The sequence below is a fragment of the Protopterus annectens genome, chromosome 6.part0 (genome assembly GCF_019279795.1).
Source record: "Protopterus annectens isolate FY-2018-M chromosome 6.part0, PAN1.0, whole genome shotgun sequence".
Classification (NCBI taxonomy): Eukaryota; Metazoa; Chordata; order Ceratodontiformes; family Protopteridae; genus Protopterus; species Protopterus annectens.
Window position 1 is genome coordinate 302,029,014 of NC_056737.1, and position 15,887 is coordinate 302,044,900.

Genomic DNA, 15,887 nt, shown 5'->3' on the forward strand with positions numbered 1-15,887 from the left:
TCAGGTTAACTCTTTAGGCAGTTTACATTCCTTAGGAGCACAGTCTAGTGACAGACTGTGTGAGCAGGTCCAAAACACAAGCTCATGAATGGATGCTTCGCAGAGACATGTTTCTGGAAATTGTCCATTGGTGGGGGTATTCCTCTGGTAGATCTTTTTGCCTTCCCTCTGAATAGACAGCTCCCTCTCTTCTGTTTTAGAGTTCCATGCCATCTGAAGTGGAAGGCAGAAACCCTTTCTTTTCCTTTGAAGGGGATGTTTGTTTATCCTTTCCCTTGTCTTCCTCTACTTTCAGGAGTCCTGCAGAAGATTCACCTGGACTCCCAAACATCTTGCTAGTGACTCCCCTTTGGCCAAGACAGTACTGTTTCCCCCTCTTAATGTATCTGGCCAGGGACAATCACCATAGGTTACCTCATAAATAGGATCTCCTCACACAGGACAAGGGGCCCTGTCATCCATCTTCATTGGTTCATAGGTAGGTGCTAGGCTATCAGCCCAAGGGCCTAAGTAAGCCTAGCCAACAAGGTTCCCTGGCTTACGCCACCCAAGAACGTTATTTTCCTGTGCCCCTGTCGAGCAGAGTCACAGATGTAATCCCCGGGGTGTATTTCCTATTTCCCATCCACTTATCAAGATTTTTCTTGGAGTGCTAATGAGGAACTTTGCTTGACATAGATGGGTAGCTTGTTCCAGAGTATGGGAAGTCTCTGGGACAGGAATCTATCCCTCCAGCATGTCCTGTTTATTGTGGTGTTAAGGTTTAGGTCCCTAGAGCATGTAGCTTGGAGGGATTGGGATTTCTTTAGGTGTAGCATGTCCAACAGCTGTGGGTTTGACATAGCTTTATATGTTAGGCAGAGAGCACCTCAGAGTAGGCGATATGCTATGGAGTAAAACTGGAGTTTTTTGAGACATCAGTGTAGGGCATCTGTTTGAGGCCAGTAATCCTCTTTGTGAGGTACTTCTGTGGCCTTTCCAGCTGCTGCAGATTTCTTGTAAGGTACATTCCAAAAGGGGCATTCTACTCTAATGGGTCTAATGAGTGTCAAGTAGAGGGGGAACAATGACCTCTTTTTTCCTAGATGAGAACCCTTTTGTGATGGTGTGCACCACGTAGAAGGATTTCCTGACTACTGTGGCGATGTGATTATCAAGTGAGAGACTATTGTCCACCTGGGTCCCCAGGTCTCTTATCACACATTCGGTGTTAAGTAGACTGCTGCCTAAGTGGTAGTTCATGTGTACAGAGTTTTTACCAAAGGGGATGACAGTGCACTTTTTGGCATTGAGCTTGAGGCCATGGCTCTAACACCTCAGTGAGGCCCTTCTGTAGGATGTCCACATCATTTGCGGACTCCACTATGGCTCCTAGTTTGCAGTCATCTGCAAACTTCGTTAGCCAAAGGCCTTCTGTGTTAGCCTGTACTTCAGAGAAGTAGATATCAAACAGGAGAGGTCCCAGGACTGAACCCTGTGGTACTCCACTTGTCAGATTTGGAGTCTGCAACTTTTACATTGTGGGTTCTGTCAGTGAGCCAGTTGGCAACCCATCTTGTGACGTAGGGATTTATACCTAGTTTAGTGAGTTTAGCTATAATTCCAGAATGGTGGATGGTGTCAAAAGCCTTGGTGAGGTCAAGATAGGCTGTGTGAACTACCTTACCCTCGCCTACAGCTTTGGTGACTGCCTCAAAGAAGTCGATCAGGTTCAGGAGGCATGATCTGCCTTTCACAAACCCGAACTGGGTGGGGTCCAGAGTTTGGCGGTTACCAATGTCTTTGTTTATGAGTTCCATGATGATATGTTCCATGGCATATCCATGGCCTTACAGACCAGGCTTGTCAGGCTAATAGGGCAATAGTTCCCGGGATCAGTGGTAGCTCCCCTTTTGTGGAGTGGGGTAACTGTTGCTGTGCACTATTCAGTGGGCACAAAGCCTGATGTGAGACTATGATTGAACATGGTGCTTAGGTGGGGAGCAAGTTCGTTCTGAAGTTCATGTAAAACGCAGCCTGGGATGCTGTCCGGTCCCATGGATGCTGTGTTTTTGGCTTTAGAAGTGCAGCTTTTACCTGCATAGTTGTGATTACAGGGACTCTGCAATCTTCCTGTATAGATATGGGCCTTTTAGGGGGTGAGAGGGGGGTAAAGTTAGCACTGAACCTATCTGCCAGGACGTTGGCAATATCAGTTGGTTCTGTAATTTTCATGCTGTTGTGCTGTAACACAAAGCAGATCTGGGTGTTGCCATTGAGATTCTTGACATAGCTATAGAATGCTTTGTGGTTGTCCCTAGAATCAGTGGTGATTTTTTTTGTAGCTAACTTTGGAGGATCTTATAAGGGATCTCAGCTTCTTACTGAGGCTGACCAGGGAACTCTTCCACTCATGGGATTTTACTCTTTTTTGCAACTGTTTCTTCCTTCTGTTGTAGAGTTTGTTTATGGCAGGGGGCCACCAGATTGGCTTCCTTTTTTTGGAGGATAGCATATTGGTTCTGTTTGGGATAGCACGATTCATGCACTTGTGTAGGATTCAGCAGTCGTAACTGTATTGTCCATCTGCATGGGTGTCATGAAGTTCGCCACTTCTGTGATTTCCTTAATGGGGGGGTGGGATATGGATGTCTGGGGTGATTAGCTTATGGTCGGCTCTGACCAAGGAGTTGACCTCAGGTGTGGAACACCGGTCACTCATGTTGGTAATGACTAGGTCTAGGATATTGTTGTCCCTGTTGGGGGTGTGGATAAGTTGATCCAGGGCACTGGAATTTATGAATTCCAGAAAGCGTTGAGAAAAGGAAGTTGGTACATGAGTAGTTTTCCCAGTTAATGGTGGGGTAGTTCAAATCGCCCATTATTAGGGTGTTTGGTTGAACCCTAATATTTTCCAGTATATCAAGAAAAGAGGAGTGGGAATCCTGGGGCATGGTGGGGGTCTATAGCAAGCTACAATTTGGATTGCAGTTTTGCCCAGAGTTAGTTGCAGTTGGATAACCTCAGATGCATTATGCTGAGCAACTAGCCTGGAGATGTGGGTATTCTTAATGAATATGCCGTTGGTGTTCTGGTCCAGGTTAGGTGGCCGAAAAGTGTGGTATGAGTTACAGCCTGGTAATGCAGGGGTGCTCTCTGGAGCCTTGAACCAGGTCTCAGTCACTGCACAGATATCGATGTTCTCCATTTTAAGGAGTGCCTTGAGGGATGAGGGAGTGCATTTTAAGATTTAGACATCTAGCATTGAGTAGCATTACCCTCAGTTTTTGCTTGCCTGTTCCTGTTGCTGTGGTGAATTTGTCATTTGAACCTTGCCTAAAAAAGGCACTATAAGGGCAGCAAGAGCCTTAGCCAGTATCCAGAATCCCAGGGGTGACAGGTGCAGGCCATCTCTGGCAAAGCATTGTGGTCTGTCAACCATGTCGTCCCAGGCAGGCAGATACTGGATCCCCTTAGAATGACACCAGAAGCTTAGCCAATTGTTGAAGTCAATCATTTTGTCCTTGTACTGCGGTATCATTCTGGGCAATGGCAGGATGCTACTCAGGGCTAGGGTCATACCTGCCTGGACTACAATATTGGAGAGCTCTTCTATGTCTCTTTTCATGTATTCCAGGGAGGTACATCTCAGGTCATTCACACCAACATGGACAATGACGGAGTCATATTTGTACTTGTTGTGGAGTGACCAAAGTGCGTGGGTTATGTGGTGGATCCTGGCACCCACCAGGCAGCTGACAGTAACCTTCTCCTTGTTTAGCCTGGTAAGTGGGACATCAGTGTGCCTGACTATAGAGTCACCTATGACTAGTGTGTTGGGTACATTGTTTTTGCCTTATGGGCTGTGGTTGAGTGGCACACTGATTCTGTGGGCTATGTGTCATTTGGGTTGTGTTGGGGGGTGGAGGTTCCTTGTGTTTCTGCTTTGGAGGTCTCTGTTGCTTGAGCAGATTATTATTGAGAGCCTCTGCGGATCTTTTTGTGTTTCTATGTGTGGATTTTGGTGGTGTAGGTTTAGTGGGACTATGTGATGTGTGGTGTGATGCAAGTGTTTACCTTCTCCTCTTGACTGTGGAGTTCATTCTTGGTTGGAGAGAGCTTTATCTCCAGTTTGGCTAGATACGTGCATCTCTCACAGGTTGTGGTGTTGGGTGGTAGGAGGAGAGGGTTGTCTATGTACATGAGGCTATTGCTACATCGCCCCAAGATGCCCAGATTCATCAGATAAACAGGAGAGAACACTGGGAGCTGACCCTTGGACATGCCCGAATAAAAAACTACTTTCCTCTAGACAAGTGAGGAAAGGGAGTATAAGAGCTGTTTTCTCTAAGCAAGTGAGGCAAATAAGTACAAAAACTGTTTTCCTCTAGGTAAAGAGGAAGGTTGAGTACTGTATTAATTTGTAGCTTATTTAGTGCTAACAAGTTCTGAACAAGTGCTGAGCACAAATAAGCACATTCAAGTGCTAAAACTAAGAATCTGTACCTGGATCTTTTGGTAGATAGGCTACCTAAGTACTTATCACTCCCACTGATAAGCTAGAATGCTTCCCTCCAACACAGAAAGGCTTGGGGGGGGGGGGCTGAGAAGCTTACAAATAGTCCTTGATACAGCAAATCTGTATCTGGACTAGACTGGTTACAGGAAAGGTGAGAAACGAGGACAAATGTGGGCTTTTAAACCAGAAAGTTGAAAGATAGAAAAACTGCCCAAACAGCCAATAAACTACAATTTCTGGGCCAGAAACCACTCTTGTGGTAGATAGGCTACCTAGTGCTTACCACTCCCACTGATAAACTAGAAGGCTTCCCTCCAACACAGAAAGGCTTGTACACTCTTCAACTGAAACTGTGGGCAATAAGGTTTTGATGCCTTTCAGGCACCTTTTTTCTGAGGACATCGTCAGGGTTTTACAGGAGGCAAGGAAACCCTCAACAAGAAAATCTTGTATGCCCAAATGGAAAAGATTTTGTTTGTCTGGTGCCATGCTTGTAACCAGGACCCTTTTTCAGTGGGGATCTCTTTGGGCTTCTCTTATTTGTGTGAGTTGCTCCAGTCTGACTTGTTCTATTCTTCTGTGAAGGCTCATTTGTCAGCCAGTTCTGCTTGTCTGCCCTTAAATCCTGTCTTGGCTTCTTATTTTTTAAGGTCAAACAATTTCTTAAAGGCATCCTGCATCTTAGACCTCGATGGAAACCTATTCCTCCTCCTTGCGACCTTAATTTTGTTTTGAAAATCTTGAGTCAGACTCCTTTTGAGCCTACAGATTCTGCTTCTTTACAACATTATACCTGGAAGACTGTTTTGTTGCTGGCTCTTACTTCTGTCCAGAGAGTTTCTGAGCTGCAGGCCGTTGTGGCCATTCCTTCTTTTTTTTTTTTTTTTTTTTCCCCCCATAGGGACTCAGTCAGTACAATTCCCTTCTTTTTTCCTTTCTCCTCAGTCTGCTAGTGAGGGTCTTGCATACCATGAATTTGCACAGATAGCTCGGGTACTATTTGGATAAAACTAAGACCATTCATAAGTCTGACCAACTTTTTGTTTCCTTTCATCCTAGGACATTGGATTTGGCTGTTTCTAAGCAAACCATCTCCTGGTTATCTAAGGCCATTTCTTTGTGTTATTCTTTTCATTGCAAATTTTTGTCTGCTTCTGTTAGAGCTCATTCCACTAGGGCTTTTGCCTCTTCTGATGCTTTCATCATGTGGTTGGACACTAATTCCATCCTTGAAGCTGCTACTTGGTCTTCTTTGCATACCTTTACACCTTTTTCTTTCTGCTTTTCCCAGTTAGGGGTTGCCACAGTGGATAACCTGTCTGCTCATGACTGGCAGTGGAGTTTTACAGTGTCGAGTTGCCAACCCGGTGCCCAACCTTCCACAGAAGGCACACATGCACACACTCACACCTAGGGCCAATTTAGAGTGTCCAATCCACCTACAGCATGTCTTACTAATCTATATAATTTAGATATGGTTTTTAGGGCCAGAGCAGGCTTTGCTAGAGCAATTTTGTATGGGTTTGTTGAGGGCTGTTCTCAGCCTGCCATCTCCCATTCTGTTTCTTGAGCTTTTTTTTTTTTTTTTTTTTTTTTTTACTCTCCCTGTAGTAAAGAATACTGCAACAGTGATATAGAATGACATTATACAGTTGTGTAGATTCTTATGATAACAGTAGATGTCCTTCTGTTCAGTGTTGCAGTAATCACTCCTTCCCTCCAACCCCCTCTGGTTTGTTCTGGTTTTTGTTTTGGATTCCATTCTGGCTGAGGGTCCCCCTTTCTCTTCTGCATTTTCTCTTTCTGGATGTGCATGGACTCCATTGTCCTATGTAGACTGTTGTATACTGGGGCAATTCAGTTCTGGGTAGCTGTGTCTGTATGTAACTTTTATGCCCAATGTCCAGTGCGGCGAGCATGTGTGTGACATATGGCGCATACAAGAGCATAAGGCTTTGGTATACTGGCCGAACGCTAGGCTGCCCTGGATGGCAGGTCCCTATAATAAAGAATACTGCAACAGTGAAGAGATGGACTTCTATTGTTATGGTAAGATTTGTACACAACTGTACTTTCAGTTTGTAGCAACTGGTACATTTGCTTATTGGATGTAAGCCCGACTATGGAGATAAGGATTTAGGCAGCCTTTAAAAATGCAACGAATGTGGCCACCAAATCCCTCCACAGGATCTCCGTGATGTGTTGTTTTTTTCTGTGTGGAGCATTTAGACCGCAACTACAGTATAAACTTTAGTTCTCACATGCTCTGTGATAGAGCAAACAAGTAGTACTAATGGAGTTGCTATGTTCCCAAATCAGTGCCGACATAGAAACCAACATCGGAGGACAACGACAGAAATTCTTCAAAGGGGTCAAGGCTGGAAAAGAGAAACGGAGAGCTGAGGAACCAGAAGCCTCCTGATAAAGCCCTCAGACTTCCTTTTTCCCATCTTGGCCAGAAATATCTTCTGTGGTGACTCCTGTTAGATGTCCTTCTGCTTTCCGGGAATTACCAGGTACTATCGACTTGACACTGAGAAGAAGAGCTGGAAGTTTTCATTAGAAAAATACCTTTCAAGATTCCTTACTACTTGATTGCTTCAGCTTTGTTTCTTAATTCCAGAGGTCCCTCAGAAGCACCCCTTCCCCCACCTTGTTCTGGGGACATATGGTGTCGGCCTTCGTGAAGTTCCAGCTTTAATACAGATTCACCTCAGCCCTGTTCTGTTCCTAGGCAGCTCAAGAAGACTCACTTCCCTCCATTTTGATGCCAACAGTAATAGAATCACCTCTGATACCTGAAACTTGTCCATCAACATTGGAGGATGTTCATTCATCTGTGACAGTGCCCTCAGTATCAGTGATTGCTTTGATGCCATCCTAGGTGTATGAAGCCAGAGTGGGACTGACTGGTTTTGTGCCAACCATTCATTACTGACTCTGACCCAGATGTTACCAGAAGCATTGTCAGTGTTGAGCTTGAGGTTCAACCCATTGGTGGTGCTCAAAGCTTTGGAGGAGATGTTGCTTATGCAGTAATCTCTGGAATCACATCAGTGATGTAGACAGCAATGCATGCTGTGTTGGCTGTTTTTGGGCACAGATGCTTCATGACATTGACATAGTGGAGGCCACTTCATGTTTTTTTGCAAGGACAGGTACTGGGCCTGTTGATTCCACCCTGAGATACCACTGGACATGCTCAAGATATACAATCCTCATTATGATCACTGCTGTAGGCTTAGCTGTGTGGGTTATATCCTACTAAGGGTATAACAGCTGGCCGGCTTCCAAAGCTTTAAGTGCACCTTCAACATGCCAAACCATTAGTTATCTCAAGGTGAGCTGAAGAAAGAATGGTTTGAGTGCCAAGCCCTTTAGAGCTTTCCTCCCACTGAAGAGCGCTCCTCTTGCAGGCTTTCAAGGATGGACAGTTGGCTAATATTTTCCATTGCTAGGCAGATAAGCTCCCTTTGTGGAGAAAAACCTTTCCATACTTGTGAACTTAAAGTTTAAGGTAGAAAAAAGTGTTTTATTGAATGTCTTGTGACTGTAAAGTACTTTTTCTGTGGTAAAAGTTGTGTTGTTTTACTTGTGGGGGTTTGTGTTTAAAGTGCTTTTTTTTTACTGTATTTCTTTGGTGCCAAAGTTACTTTTTCACTACTTGTCTTACTGACTACTGTTGCCAGGCTTCCCCAGGAATCTAGCATAATTTTTGGCATTACCATAAGATCATAGGAAGTTACTAGGCTATTAGCCCTGAGGCCCTTACAAGTCTAGCCAAGAATTTAGCCCATGTTCCAACAAGTCAGCTATGCCACTGTCCAGCAGGGGCACAGGTGGAATCCAAGGGGTGTATTTTCTGTCCCCCATCCAGTTACCCAAGTGTACCTAAAAAGATTTAATGAGGTAGTCTGCTTTACATGGACAGGGAGTCTATTCCATAAAAGGAGGAGTCTCTGGGACACAAATCTGTCCCGCTGAGTCCTATTGATGTCACAGACCAGGTTGAAGGCATGCTTATGGGTTACTTGAGTGGAGCTTGACTTGCGGATATGCAGCAGTCCCATCAGGGTGGGATCTGATATTGCTTTGTATGCCAGACAGAGGTCAACTCTGAGGAGTCTGTAGGAGACTGAATCGAGGGACAGGGCTTTTAGCCTATCTGTGTAGAGTAGATGTTTGAGGCCCTGGATTCTCTGGGTGAGGAACCTCTGTGGTCTCTCCAGCTGCTGCATGTGCTTTGTGAGGTACATGCTGAAAGGGGCATTGGACTCTAGTGGGTCTTATAAAGGAAGACTACAGGGATGTTATGACCACCTTGTCCCTGGATGAGATACCCTTACTAATGAGGTGGGTCATGTAGAAAGCTTTCCATACAACAGAGGCAATATGGTGATCAAACGTCAGTTTGCTATTAACCTGGGTGCCAAGTCCCTCACGACTGATTGCATGCTTAGTACCTTATTATCAATGTGATAATTTATGAGGACATCACTGTCCCTAAAAGGGATGATGATGATGCATTTTTTGGCATTCAGTTTGAAGCCATGTTTCTGGCGTCAGTCATTTGTTTGAGTGAGACCCTCCTGGAGGATGTTCACATCACTAGGGGAATTGATGACAGCACCCAGCTTGCAGTTATCTGCAAACTTGGTCAGCCGTAGCCCACTAGATTTGGCCTGCACCTCTGAGACATATATCCCAAACAGCAGAGGTGCCAAGACCGATCCCTGGGGTACACCACTTGTTACGGGTCTACTACTTGAGGTGGCTTCCCCTATCTTGACTAGGTGGGTTCTATCAGTGAGCCAGTTTGCTACCCATCTGATAACACATGGATTGATGCTTAGTTGAGATAGTTTATTTATTATACCTGAGTGGGGAATAGTATTGAAGGCTTTGGCCAGGTCTAGGTAGGCAGTGTGCACCATCTATATGGCCTTGGTGTCTGTCTCAAAGAAGTCAACCAAATTTAACAGGCATGACCTTCCCTTGACAAAACCAAACTGTGTAGGATCAAGTGTCTGGAGGTTGCCAATGTTCGTGTTAATGAGGTCCATGATAATCTGCTCCATGGCATTGCAGATCAGGCTAGTTAGGCTGATGGTTCTATAATTTCCTGGATGGGTGAATGCTCTGCCTTTGTGCAAAGGGATGACAGTAGCTGTCCTCCACTTGGCTGGGATGAAGCCAGTACTCAGGCTTTGGTTGAATAGGGTGCCTAATGGTGCTACAAGTTCTTGCCCGAGTTCATGTAGGATGCAGCCTGGGATGTTATCGGGTCCCATGGAGGCTGTATTTTTTTGTCTTTGAGAGGGCAGTGATGACTTGCTCCCTAGAGATAAGGGGGGGGGCAGGTACTGGAGGTGTCCTGTTTTACTGATGGGGCGGGGACAGAGGAGTGAAGTTTTCACTAAACCTGTCTGCCAGCAGGTTGGCAAATATCTACAGCATTTGTGTATGTGGTGTCCTTGACCACCAGTTCAGAGTGCTTCCCTTGAGATTGCGGACATATGTGAAGAAGGCCTTATGATTGTCTTTAGTAGATGTGACCAGTTTGGACTTGTAGTTTTCTTTGGAGGATTTCACTAGTGCTCTTATTTGCTTGTTTAGGCTAAGAAGAGATTGCTTCCAATTAGGCACCTGCTCATTCTTGGTCCTGGACAGCAATTTTTTCCTTTTATTATAGAGTTTGTCTTGTAGATGTCTGCCAGACAGGTTTACTCTTTGTTGAGGAGGATGATTTTGTCCTGTCTGGTATTCATGATTCCATGCAGCTATATAAATTCTCATATAGTACTTTGATGTAGGTTTGAACATATGTGCCAGTTACTATTGGGGGGGGGGGGGATGTGAAGCTGTTTATACGGATGCGGTCATGGTGACTTCGAAAGTGACTGCTTTGTGGTCAGATCTTACCATGGATGATGACATTGTAGAGATGCTGCAGTGGTTACTCATGTTGGTTAATACCAAGTCCAAGATATTTTCACCTCTTGTGGGGTGTCATCCAACTGGTTCAAGACATTTGCATTGACAAAATCAAGGAATCTCTGGGCATTTGTGTTTTGGCATGAGTATTTCTTCCAATCTGTGGCTGGATAGTAAGTCTCCCAGGATCAAGGTAAAGGGTTGAATCTTGATAGATTTGAAGAGGTCCAGATAGGTGGAGTGGGCATCTTGAGTCAGAGTTAGAGGCCTATAGCTAGCTCTGATTTGAATAGGGGTCCTGTCAATTGTTAACTGCACCTGGAGTGTTTCCTGTGCATCATACTGTTTGACCGGCTTAGAGGTGTGTATGTCTTTTTTATATATTGCAACTCCACCTCCTTTTGTTTTGCTGCCAACAGTTTGGGGTCTGAATGAAAGATAGGATGAGTAACCTGGTATGGCTGGGATGCTGTCTGCAGCTTTGAACCAGTTTTTTGTGACTGCATAAATGTCAGCTTCTTCCAGGGTTAAGAATGCTTGCAATAAGTGCAGTTTCATGTTTAGACTCCTGGTGTTTAGCAGCATGACCATTAATTTATGTTTTGATGAAATTTTCTTGTTGGTAGTTTTGACCTCATGGCATTGCCAAAAAGGCACTATGGGGGAGGCAAGATCCTTTCCCAGGAGCCTGAAGCCCAAGGGAGACAGATGCAGGCCATTTCTAGCAAAGCATTGTGGTTTGTCAAGCGTGTCATCCCAGGCTGTCAGGTACTGGATCCCCTTGGAATGACACCAAAAACTAAGCCAATTGTTAAAGTCTATCATTTTCTGTTTGTATTGAGGCATCTTTCTGGGTGATGGTAGAATGCTGCTTAAGACTAGGAACATACCTGCCTGGGACACATACTCAGTGAGCTCGATCATGTCTCTCTTCATATAGTCCAGGGAGGTATGTCTCAAGTCATTCACTCTAACATGGACTATGACAGAGTCATAACAGTACCTGTTGAGAGACTTGAGTGCATTGGCGATATGGCGAATTCTGGCACCTGACAAACAACTAACTGTGACTTTTTCCTTATCCAGCCTAGTGACGAGCACATCTGTGTGTCTCACAGTGGATTATTCTATGATTAATATGTTGGTTTTATGTTTAGGCCTTAGTGGCTGTGAGACACAGGTGTATGGACTATGCGTGGTGTGGTGGGCTGTGGAGTTCACATCCATTTATGCCTCTGAGGTCTCTCTTGTTTGGGTATGCTTTTGTTGAGGACCTCTGCATATGTGGGGGTGTGTTTTGTAGGTGTGAGTGGTCGTTGAGGTGTGGTGCTCACGTTGCTAACCACCTCAGTGCCAGATGTACTGGTTTGTGGGGGAGAGACCAATGGCACTAGATGCTTGATGTAATTGCATCACTCATAAATTTTGTTCCTAGGTGGTGGTAGTACAGGGTTGTCTGTGTACATGAGGCAGTTGCTACACTGTCTCAGGATGCCCATATTAACCAGACCGGCAGGAGAAAATGTAGGAAACTGTCCATCTGTATTTATCAGAAACTGAAAGAGCTAAGAGGGTAAAGGGAGGAAGGTCTAAGAGTAGTTCTATTAGATAACACAAGTGCTACTAGGGGAAAATTTGTATCTGGAATACCTCAAAAAGGGTTAAAAACCATGCAGCTGACTTGTATCTAGACTATGCTATTCAATTTTAAGATTAAAAACAGAGTAAAAAAAACTCACAATGAAGCACATATTAATCACTTACAGTCAAAAGAACAAAACTCGCAGTATGAAAAAATACAGTTAAACAGCAACGAAATGCAGTTAAACAGTAATGAATTATAGTAGATAGCAATGAAATATAGTTAATCAGTAGATTACTTTAAAACAGTAGCTCATAATCACAACAGCAACAGACAACACAAAAAAGCAGCAATTCAGTAGAATACTGTCATGAATTTAATGAGGCTACAAATAAGCAGTAATAAAGCCTAAGCACAAGCAGCAAAATGAAGCAGGAAGAGGTACATTTTTTAGTAGAAAGTGAGGAGACAAGAACATAAGATAATTCAAGGTTGAGAAGCTAAAGGGGTGGGCCTTTACAAAGTTCTCACTATAAACAGTAGAATGAGCTGATTTTATGTGACTGGGGGAGTGTCCAGTATCAACTTTATACTAGAGGTGGGCAACTCAAAACCACCAAGCTCTAAGACCACAACAACAGTTGGGTGAAACAGTTGCACAGATTAAACAGATGTGCAGTAAAACAGAAGTGCTGAAAACAGTTGAAAATAAGCACTTTTCTTTTTCCAATATCACAGCCAAGCAAATGGCAGAAGGCCTATTTCACTGCAGCTTTGAACAGCTTGAGCAAACGAGTACAAACTGGTTTAAAACACTGGCTATTAAAGGCAGAGAAATAGAAACCAGGCAAATTATCCACTCAAAATAACACAGTGTTACAGGAATGCTTCTAGCTAGATCAAACCACACTGATTCTCTCTCCCACAAAGAAACAGCTAGGCCTCTACAGACAAGATTTCACTACAAGCTCCAAAGGTCACAAATAGTAACAGATATTCAGCTCTAACAGACAACAAAAGGAGACTAAAACAGTTGCACAGATTAAACAGATATGCAGTAAAACAGAAGTGCAAACAACAGTTGAAAATAAGCAGTTATCTTTTTCCAGTATCACAGAAAAGCAAATGACAGAAGGCCTACAGCTTTGAACAGGTTGAGCAAACAAGTCCTTAGTTCTTCCTGCTACAAGCCAAAAAAGAAAATTAATAAATGGCCTTTGCTGTGCCTTTGCCACAACAGCAAGTTGCTAAAGTGCCTCACTCACAGATAGATGACTCAGCTGTAGTTAGTTCTGGTTCCTCAGACCATTAATCTTTTTCCTTGACTCCATCTGCAGTAGTCCCTACAACCATCATGCATCAGAAATTAGACATGTTCTGTGCTGTTCTTGGCAGGCAAGGGCAAACCTTTCTTTTCGGTCCTGGGAGAAGGTCTAGAGAATTCCTCTCTCCTTAGTCAGAAGGGATAAAGGGGATAGTCTGTCCCTAGGGAGGTTTTTGCTGTGCTAAAATGTATCTGCTGCTTTAGAAATTCCTGTAAAATGAAGCAAAAACTTATGTCTTCCCCTATCTTCGTTAATTTGGGAAAGTGTGATTTATTATGTTTTGCTCAAGATTTAGTTCAGGCTCCTAACCCTTACAAAACAACTGTTTCTGGTAAGAGAAAAAGGGATTTTATATTTTCTGAACAGAGGTTCAAAATTTTGAACCACAATATGATTGTGAAAGGACAACAACTTTGTTTTCTCCTTAGGTTTCTGATTCAGATTTTAAGAAAGTGTGGCTTCTACCAGTCCTTTTAAAGGATTCTTTCTTTCAAAAACTGCTGTCAGAATGTATCAGTTGTTTCATTGGGAACATAATGACATTCCACTATCTCTGAACAAGTAGTGCCATTTATCATAACTGGATTTTCATGAAGCTATGCCATTTCCTCCTGTTCTTTCAGCATTGGGGAGGAAGGGTGGGTTGTGACAGGCTATAACTTGCCTGATAGCCAGCCTACTGCCTTCAAGAAAGCTTATAGAGTGTATAAAGTTCTCAGTCTTATATAAGTTCTGGTAAACTAATCGCAGACCTGGTTCAGCAGTTATTTCTCCACTGAACCCATCTGCTGCAAAACATCTGTTTAATACAAATCCCTATCCTTCAGACAAGGATAGGAAAATGTTTGATAGATTTGGTGGGGAAGTGTATTCTTGTGCAACACTTATGCTTGCCTCTTTTGAGAAAATGTGGAGTATTATGGCATCTTTGTATAATATAATTGTTTCTGTGTCTCAAGCGGCTACCTATTTAAAATGTGCTTATGATTCTGCAGATGTCACTTCCAGGGCTACTGCCATTGGAACTGTTAGGAGGAGGTTTGCTTGTTCATAGGCCCTGGAGCCTTTACAAGCCTATCCCATAGGATTACCCTGGCTTTGTGCCACTCAACCTTAGTTCCTAGTACCTCTGTCGCGTAGAGCCACTGGAGTGCTCCCCAGGGTGAATTTTTTATTTCCCATCCACTTATCAAGATTACTCTTGAAGAGAGCCAGTGAGGTGCTCTGCTTGACATGTATGGGAAGTCTATTCCATAGCATGGGCAGTCTCTGGGTTATGAACCTGTCCCTCCAGCATGTTCTGCTGATTGTGGTCATGAGGTTGGGGTCTCTGGAGTGTGTGGTGTGGAGGGATTGGGATTTCTTTAGATGTAGCATTTCTAACAGAGCTGGGTCAGACATGGCTTTGTAAGTCAAGCAGAGATTGCCTCTAAGTAGGTGATATGAGACAGAGAATAGTTGGAGTTTTTTAGTCTGTCCATACAGGACGAGTGTTTATGGCCTAAGATCCTCTTTGTGAGGTAATTTTGCGGCCTCTCCAGTTGCGACAGGTGTCTAGTGAGGTACATGCCAAATGGGGCATTGTACTCAATGATTGGCCTAATGAGGAAAGAGTAGGAGGGAGACAATGATCTCTTTCTTCCTGGATGCAAAACCCTTAGTAATGAGATGTGCCACATATTAGGACTTTCTGACCACAGTGGCAATGTGGTAGTCAAAAGAAAGGTCACTGTCAACCTGTGTTCCCAGATCTCTTATAATGCCTTTTGTGTTCAGTGGACTAAAATCGATGTGGTAATTCAAGGGAACTGGGTTTTTCCCATGAGGGCTGATGACACATTATTTGGCATTGAGCTTAAGGCCATGGTTCTGACACCAGTCGTTGGTCTCAGTGAGGCCTTTCTGTAGGATGTCAACATCACTTGGGGAGTTAATAATGGCTCCCAACTTGCAAACGTCTGTGAACTTTGTCAGCTAGAGTCCCTTTGTGTTGGCCTGGACTTCAGAGAAGTAGATACCAAACAGGAGAGGACCCAGGACTGAACCCTTTGGGACTCCACTCATGACTGGTCGGCAGTCTGACTTGGAGTTGGCCACTGTCACACTGTGGGTTCTATCTTTGAGCCAATTTCAGCCCACCTAGTGATATAGGGGTTGATGCCCAGCCTAGTGAGTTTTTCTATGATTCCTGAGTGGGGACTGGTATCAAAGGCAGTGACCAGATCAAGGTAGGCTGTATGAACCTCCTTGCCTTCATCCACAGCTTTGGTGACTGACTCAAAGAAGTTGACCAAGTTGAGCAGGCATAATCTACCCTTCACAAAACCAAACTATGCAGGATCCAGAGTTTGGAGATTCCCTATATCCTTGTTTATTAGGTCCATAATTATGCATTCCATAGCCTTGCATATTAGACTCATCAGGCTAATGGGGTGATAGCTCCCAGGGTCTGTAGTCACTCCTCCTTTGTGGAGAGGGATGACTGTAGAAGTGCGCCATTTGATAGGGACAAAGACTGAGGTGATGAGGCTGTGATTGAACAGGGCAC